This window comes from Branchiostoma floridae, chromosome 15 (genome assembly GCF_000003815.2).
Source record: "Branchiostoma floridae strain S238N-H82 chromosome 15, Bfl_VNyyK, whole genome shotgun sequence".
In the NCBI taxonomy this organism is placed as follows: Eukaryota; Metazoa; Chordata; class Leptocardii; order Amphioxiformes; family Branchiostomatidae; genus Branchiostoma; species Branchiostoma floridae.
The window spans coordinates 19,199,112-19,207,592 of NC_049993.1; positions in this window are offsets into that span (position 1 = coordinate 19,199,112).

The window sequence follows — 8,481 nt, forward strand, 5'->3', positions numbered from 1 at the left end:
AACCCGGAAGTGTGCCAACAACAACGTGGCGTGGGTATCTCATCTGTGTCGCTGCAAAATTAGCGTTTTCTCGTCAAAACAAAAACAAAATTCCCGCTGAAGAGAACCGTGCAACATTTTAGATCCTAAAGAATATGTTTTTGATCAAACTATTTGTGGATAGCATGATGTGCCGGTTCTTTTAGTTGCGACTGGCACCTTGCGTTGTCGCAAGCGGCGCGGCTGGGCGAGCGAAAATAATTTGTACGGCCGCCAGCCCCGGCACGCTAGCGTACAAGTTAGGTTTTGATGAGTGTCAAGATTCCAAACAACAAAGTTCGTAGAATGCACTGTTCTAGGAGTGAGACCTTGAAAAACGGGTTTTTAATGAGATTATCGTATGCGAAAGGGTGCCGACACACAATCGTCTACAATCATGACAATAGCAAAACAAACAGTGTGTGGCTTTCCGACAATGGGCTGTCCGGGCGTCCCCAAGCCGTAGCTTCCCTCTTTTCAACTTGGCCTCCTTGCTTCAATCAACGATTTTTTTCCGTCAAGGTTGACGGAATGGTTGAAATTTTTTTCCGTCACACGCAGCAAATTTCCGTCAATTGACGGAAAAACGGACGCTGGCTAAAGCCCTGGTGCCATATATAGTGTAATACATTGTGTACATAGTCCACATGCTTTTAACTATAGCTACACATAACAACAGAAAGAATTGGTCAACTTACAATGTAATAATATACTTGCCAACACATTCAAATATTCTGTAAAACACTCGTGACAAAACTGAATTTGACAGATTCTAATAAAGTCTAACGTAATACCCATGATGAAACCAATGATAAATTTCTAAATCTTCTCAAATTCTGTCCTGAACATATATGCAGCAGTGTATCAAGATGCATGGTTTATTCGGATTTTTCTGTCGAATTCAAACCTCACGTTTTCCCATTGATTTTTCCATTACAAACATTGTACACAACAAGGCACATGTTATGCCAAAAAAAAAAACAATTACTCACTAAAGCAACTAGATATGTTTATGGATTTCCTCAACTATTTTTGGCGTATCCTATTTCGTGGATATCAAATCCTCATTGACGTAAGGCAAAATTTGTGTTTTAATAACCTGGCAAAACGCCACTTCATGCTCAGGCAAAATCCACACTCGAATCCTAACAAAGAGACTTCCAACTGCTCGTAAAAATATGTGTATGCGCATGGCATTCTTGCTTTACAATATTGTATAAGCACAACCTAAAGAACCTTACTATATGAATAATTGCAGACCTGATAACGTTATTCACGAATATTGTAAGCAATCAGGCTTTAATACCATAGAAATACGCATCAACGCTCTCAAAATTGTGAAAATATCTTTCTTTGATCTCATGAGTATCTACGTGTTGGGATAATTTGATTTCAGGAATGCGACTCCTTGTGCAGGTCGGCCACTCGCCGTAGCCATGGCGACTGTTACCATGGTGACCGAGCGCGTAGGCTAGAGGATGCAGCATCCCTTCTTCTCGACGTACGGGTTCTTGGAGTTGGGGACGCCGACCACGAGCGGATCGGTGTTCTGGCGTTGCTCCACGTATTTCTGTAGATCCGCCGCACAGACGGACACCTGGTGTGGGTTTGGAAAACAGAGTCTTCAATAGTAGTAGAATCTACAGCTGCAAACTAGCTGAAAAATTGTGCAAATTTGTCTAAAAGTACCAAATTTTGTAGCCTCTACCAGGCTTCGTGGATCTGTGGTCTAATTGTAGAAATTGGACAAATTGAGCCAATAGTACGCCCGGTAAAGGCTACAGATTTTGCACACATGCAGTTGAATGTACGGTTAACAAAAATAGATATGGAGGCATCTCAAGTTCTGCCCAGAATTGATTTTATAGCATTTTGGGGGCATTTTAAGACCTCACAGATCGCCTCTGTAAGTAAACGGTTATCCGAATCTTACGTTGTCTGTATAACCCAGACGGACACCTGGTGTTTGTTGGAAACAGAACCTTCAGTAAGATCTCACGGATAGTACATGTACGTACGCTCGTTCTCATTGAAATGTCGAAAATGGCATTTTTTTGGTCGAAAAATAAATCGGCTTTATTTTCACTGAAAAATACTTGGTTGTTTGGGAAAATTCCTCTTTTAACCATAGCCAAAAAATGGCAACTTATTATCTTCGGTCCCATTGGTAATGCATTACAGGGCATGTAACAAACGTTACCGGTAACGTTTGTTACAACAGTTGACTTTACCCCGTTTTCTTCGAAAGGACTTACCTTATTGACTACATCATTTAGGTATAAGTGGATGTTTCTAGGGACATTTGAAAAGTGGGCAGCTTTTTTTTACATCGGGTCAAATAGAAAGCTTAGACAGCGTCGAACAATGGTAACGTTTGTTACAGTCATTTCTGTACAGCATTTTGTTAAGCAATGTGGGATACAAATGACAGTCAACAACCCTTTCTTGTTTCTTTAGAAAGCCAGAAAAACTGTACAGCGTCACAAAAACGGCCATTTCTAGTCTTATACGTGCATTATATAACCGTGGCAACCATCCTACTCAAGTGGTGGTAACGTTTGTTACAGAATCTGGCGACAGGCATAAACCACCTCATACAGCCTCCAAGATCAGTGACAAGAGCGATCTGACGTGATCGGGTAGAGGGTCTGGATAGCTGGTTTCACCTGGCTAACAATCATTCTGGGAACTGAAGTCACATTTTTTGCTACTACTAGTATTTGAATTCTTCGTTTTTTCTCAGGCGACAGCCATTTTTTAGGGTGTGAAATCCCACCCGTGGCTACAATAATCTTCTAACCCATCAACCTATACGAATGTTGTTGTGCATCTTTTGTAAAACATTACAGGGGTTGTGGAAAAATGAAGGAACCAGTGATGTTGTCTATAATTTGCTCCATATCAAGGCGTAAAGTCAGGCGACAGCATTTCGACATTTAAATGAGAACGAGCCACGTAGTCTCTACCAGACTCCCGCCTGGCCGAATGGTAATAGGGCTGTTTGGCCAAGTTTGGAATAAAAGTCTAGTAGGAGTTGATTGGTCTAGGAGTGAACTGACCGGCTGAGGGATAGCCGGATAGACTGCAAAAAGACTCACTGAAAACTCATAGTGACATTTTGTCCGTGTTTGGCCAAATTCTTCTCTTTTTTATCCAGCTGACACGTATGCATGGAGACTAGATAGTACGACTGCTAGCCTCGCTAGTAAATACGGATCGTCTCCATATCGAATTGTTATAAAGTTGTCTGTATAACCCATGGCCAGTTCGAAAAACAACCCTCTTATTTTGTTTACTACAAGCTTCCCGGTATATATTCCTTCCCCGGTATAAGAACTTTCCCGGCGCAAAACCCGCGATGTGTTGAAAAGGGCGAGAACGAGGCCGATGTAGGAGGCTAGCATTGTTTAACAGCAATGTTCAAACGAATTTTCGACCGCGCCGCACTCGGCGTGTGCAGATTATGTTCGAATTATTCGATGTGATAAAACTTCGAAGCCTGTGTGATACGGCTTGTTATTACCCGGTCCCAAACACCTGTATTGAACGTTTTCGCGGCCCAGGTATGACATAAAAGAACTGATAACAGTTTACAGTACATAACAGAATTAGAAAAGACAGAGACCATTTCCCGTTTGGTGTTCTTGGCCTCATACTGCAGCTGGCTGAGCTCCTCCTGTGCCTCGTACAGGTCCTGTTCCTCTCGGCTCTGGAACATCTCACCGTACGACAGGAGCGCCGCCGTGTTCTCAAGCTCCGCTGGGATAAACAAACAAACAAACAAACAAATAAACAAACAGTCAGTACAGGTCCTGTTCCTCCCGGCTCTGGAACATCTCTCCGTACGACAGGAGCGCCGCCGTGTTCTCAAGCTCCGCTGGGATAAACAAACAAACAAACAAACAAATAAACAAACAGTCAGTACAGGTCCTGTTCCTCCCGGCTCTGGAACATCTCTCCGTACGACAGGAGCGCAGCCGTGTTCTCAAGCTCCGCTGGTAAACAAACAAACAAACAAACAAACAAACAAACAAACAAACAAACAGTCAGTACAGGTCCTGCTCCTCCCTGCTCTGGAACATCTCTCCGTACGACAGGAGCGCAGCCGTGTTCTCAAGCTCCGCTGGGGTAAACAAACAAACAAATAATTATAAACAAACTGTGAAACAGTTAGTCAGTACAGGTCCTGCTCCTCCCGGCTCTGAAACATCTCACCATAGGGCAGGAGCGCCGCCGTGTTCTCAAGCTCCGCTGGTCCAGGAGAAACAGAAAAAACAGCGCTTTGTTAGAACGCGGTCATATAGGTCGTGCGAACGTCGTAAGATTTTGATGCCATAGGATTTTCAAGCATCCACTGAGAAGGATCCAAAACAGCCTGTTGGTCATCAAGACAGATGAGCTTTGTAAGACACGTACATGACTGTCCTCCAAAATGCCTGAAGGTAGCCATCGCACGACCTATGTGACCGCGCCCTTAGGCCTACGTCACATTTTCAAACCGGGACCCGGCCGGGCAGCTTTCGGGAACGAAAAGTATGATATAAAAGTCACCAAACTACACGACGCGTAAAGAGAATAGTCGTGGGCATTATTTGTATTTACTTATACATGTCTATTTTTCGTTTCCACAAACAGCCAGGAAGAGGCCCGGTCCGGAAATGTGACGTACTCAAGTAACTGGATATGATTTTGGTAACGGTCAGACGTTTCAGGTAGCATCCACTATTCGTCAGTAGCTCACTAGTGGAATCTACTCTATCACTGATGAAAGGAGGTGGACGCTATCTTAAAGACCCTTAAACGTCGGACCCTTTTCCAAAACCATATCCAGGTGCTTTAGTAACTGCTATTTGCCTTATCTTATTACCTGTATATCTACCTTTCATTGACGCTATTAGTCATCTTAGTTTTCATGCGTCTGCGCTTCCGTTTGTTTGTAGGGTACAGGTAGGGGATTTACTGGTTTATCGTATTTTGATACTCTCCAAACAGAGATTTATGGGGGCAAATCGTGACCTTTTCCTTATAATTAGTTGTATACCGTTTTTTGTTTGTTTGTCGGCCGGCACCAGCTGACAGGAATATAACAAAAAGGTCACGATTTTCCCCATAAACCTCTGCTTTGCATGGAGACAATTATTTTGATTTATGTTTTCGAATATGGGCGGTACCCATACAAGGAAATAAATGAAGATAAAATGTTATGTTCATATTTGTATTTTAGTGACCAAAATAACGTTTTTCATGCGATGCCATCGGTGCAACGTCCGCCACTTTCGTGTCTTTTATTTTGCATGCTGTGTGGATTGTATCTCAAGCAATAGGACAGCCGGTCTGCCAGAAATGAACAATATCGTTCACTCATGCAGAAACATGCCTGTAACAACATGCAAACATTCCAGTCCGAGCTCCGAATAATCAAAATTGATTGTAAAATATTCAATGACATACATTCTTGCATGCAAAGTGTAGGATTGGAAGAGACAGAGTTCCTGTTACTCATTTCTTGAGCCTTGAGAAATAAAATTTAAGAAAAAAAGATCTTGAAGGAGAGAAAAGTCATTTTAGGCACAAGAATCATTTTCCGAACCCATTTTGCTTGATCCTGTGTGTAGCAAGTTGCCCGTCGAAGGTTCTGGTAGCAATTAGCTGCAGATGTGTCCGGCCCCGCAGCCAGTGGGATATGATAAATGAATGACGCATTACAAAATGAATGACGCATTGCAGACAGTAGGAGGATAATCATGGTAACATTTCTAAAGATCCCGTTCATTCATTGATCTGTAGCAGGAAATGCCACTCAAAGCCTTTTTGAACACTACTGACACAGGACCGTCCGCCAATTAACTCATTTAGAAGAGAATTGGTGTACCTCAAACAATTTTTTCATTGCTGCATCTTTGTGTTCTTTTGTTTGTGTATGATGCATTCACTGAGGTTAAGGGATGGGTTTCTGGGTTGTTCAATTTCTTATTTTTCGTACATTAAGTGCTTGAGTGATGGGATGAAATAAAAACTATAAAGAAGATTTTTTCAAGCAAGCAGGTCTGAGAAACAACAACTGTATTGGCGTGCGTGGCCATTGTAGTGCCGAGATGCTACGTTTTACATTAGTATAGAGAGCAGCTACTCTTCGCTACAGTCTATACAAGACAAAAAGAAAAGCTTTTCAATTTGGTGATGGTTTGGGAATCTCAAACATTTGAATGAAAGGCAACGATGTTGATAGAAATTTTCATCAATGGTGCCGAGATACTTAGTATTCCTAACAATAAATGTTATAGTCTGACACCATCAATTTTTAATATATCGGTAAAAAAAAGAGAGAAAATTGCCTTTTTAATGAATCAACAAACCTCAATAAATATGATCAGCTCGTCTGCCAGATTGTCGCTGTTGGAAGTTTCTAAAATTAACCTGCAGGGTGGCGTAGTGGGTGATTTTTCATGCTGTGCTACCATAGCAACGAACAGAATTTTTACCAGCAATATCCGTAGCTTGCTTTGAATGGTCTCATTCAAAAGCATACGGCCTTGAGTTGTAAATTGAAAAATATTCTCAGATGTAAAGCGCCACCGTAATTTGCTCCAACATGCAAAATACTAAATTATTCAATTTTACTCTGACTTCGGCTTTTCATGCGTTCGTGCCCGACCAACGAGGCCGGGGCCTGCAGTCGGGTTTCTGCGGGCGGATAAATGAAGGATGCCCGCCGATCTAAATTAGCGCCCCGATGAGGTTAAGCCCGACGGAGTTTGTTTCGTCCTATTGTAGGCCTATTCCAGGGCTGGCAAAAACTACTCTCCAAGCAGAGGCTAGCCATCGGGCTTAACTCCGACAGGAGCGCTAAATTAGATCGGCGGGCAGACTGTCTTCAGCCGCCGAAGAAACGGCGGCTACTGAGCTAGTATCCGTCTGGTAACCAGGGTGATACATTCGTTTACTAAACAAAGGTAAATTAGATAATATACGTCTCTATGATACACTGCTGTAAATGCGTGTATTGAATTATAGCACTAGAACCGCTTTTCATCACAGTTCATCAACCCAGCCTATTTCAGTATTTGTAAAATCTAGTTGCGTTTTGTATGAGGTGCTGTTTTACTGACTGCCATTTCTGTATCAATTTCCGTGTCTATATAGCCGATATAATCGCCCTTCTGCGTAACACACCAGCTTCTGTTTTTGTATCTGTATAGCCGATATAACCATTCTTTGGTGTAACACATCAATTTCTGAATCTATTACTTTCATCAATTACTAACAACAACATATATAGCAGAAATACTGTATTTAATCGAAAAGTATCGACAGCACTTTTCAAAGGCCTCAACTGACAAGATTCAGAATCAAGCTGGTCATTTCAAAGTTAACTTCGGGCTTTAGAAGTTACAAGTCAATTGATTTAAAACAGAGACTACCAAAAATACAATCAAAACCAAGCTGAATGACCTCAAATAAATTGGGGGCTTCAGAAGTCTCAAGTCAATTGATTTAAAACAAATAGAGACTACCGAAAATGAATATGTACAGTCTGGCGTTGGAAAATAATGCTGTTTGCTAGAATTAACTTTCTAAACATCGCCGCCTTCAGTGAGTTGTACTCTAAAGCCAATATGGGCCTTAAAATTAAATTAGAAGTTGTTTCTCAAGTTTTTTTCTCATTGATATAGACTGAAAAGGGAGCGAATTAATTCCCAAACTGGGTTTTATCATGTCCAGACCGTGTAGATCCCGCATACCTGCCGGTAACCCAACCCCTTACCTTAACGCTGTTTGGGTTAGTGCTGGAAGCTCGCGTGAGAACGTGGCTGGTGGAGAACACTCGGTACAGACTCAAGAGCTCCGGGTCGATTCTGGTAGTCTCCAGGCAGACGTGTCAACTGGGTAAAAAAATATAAGAATTTGGCCAAATAGGGACAAGTAAGTTACTAGTATGGTTTTTCTGGCAGTCTTTGCAGTCTGGACGTCTACAGCTATCGCCGGTCGGTCAGTTCACCCCTAGGCCAATTAACTCCTGCTAGGCTACAGTCCCGTATTGCTATTCGACCAGGCCGGAGTCTGGTAGAGGCTAATGCTGGACAGGACTTTTCTCATCGCCTTTCTGCCGAGAGGGGGGCAGAGGGTCAAGGATAGCGGGGAGCCAAACCGCTGTCTCTAAAATTGGGGCTTAATTCACCGTAGCAAACTGACTTTCTACCTGCAAGGAATTCTTTCTGTATCTTTGATGGCTCTTATGGGCATTCCGTTCAGGTGAATCATACATAGAATAGAAATATCTGAATTAATCTGAACTTTAATGCAATGTTGGAGAAAATTATCATGTTATTCCCCGGAATTAAACCTCTGTCTCTAGATTGGGGGCCCGCTCGATTAATTTACCGTAGAGAGCTGAATAACTAGCCTGGGTACCATCCGACTTTTACCGGGGCTCCTTACACTCGCCACCCAAATTCGGACCAC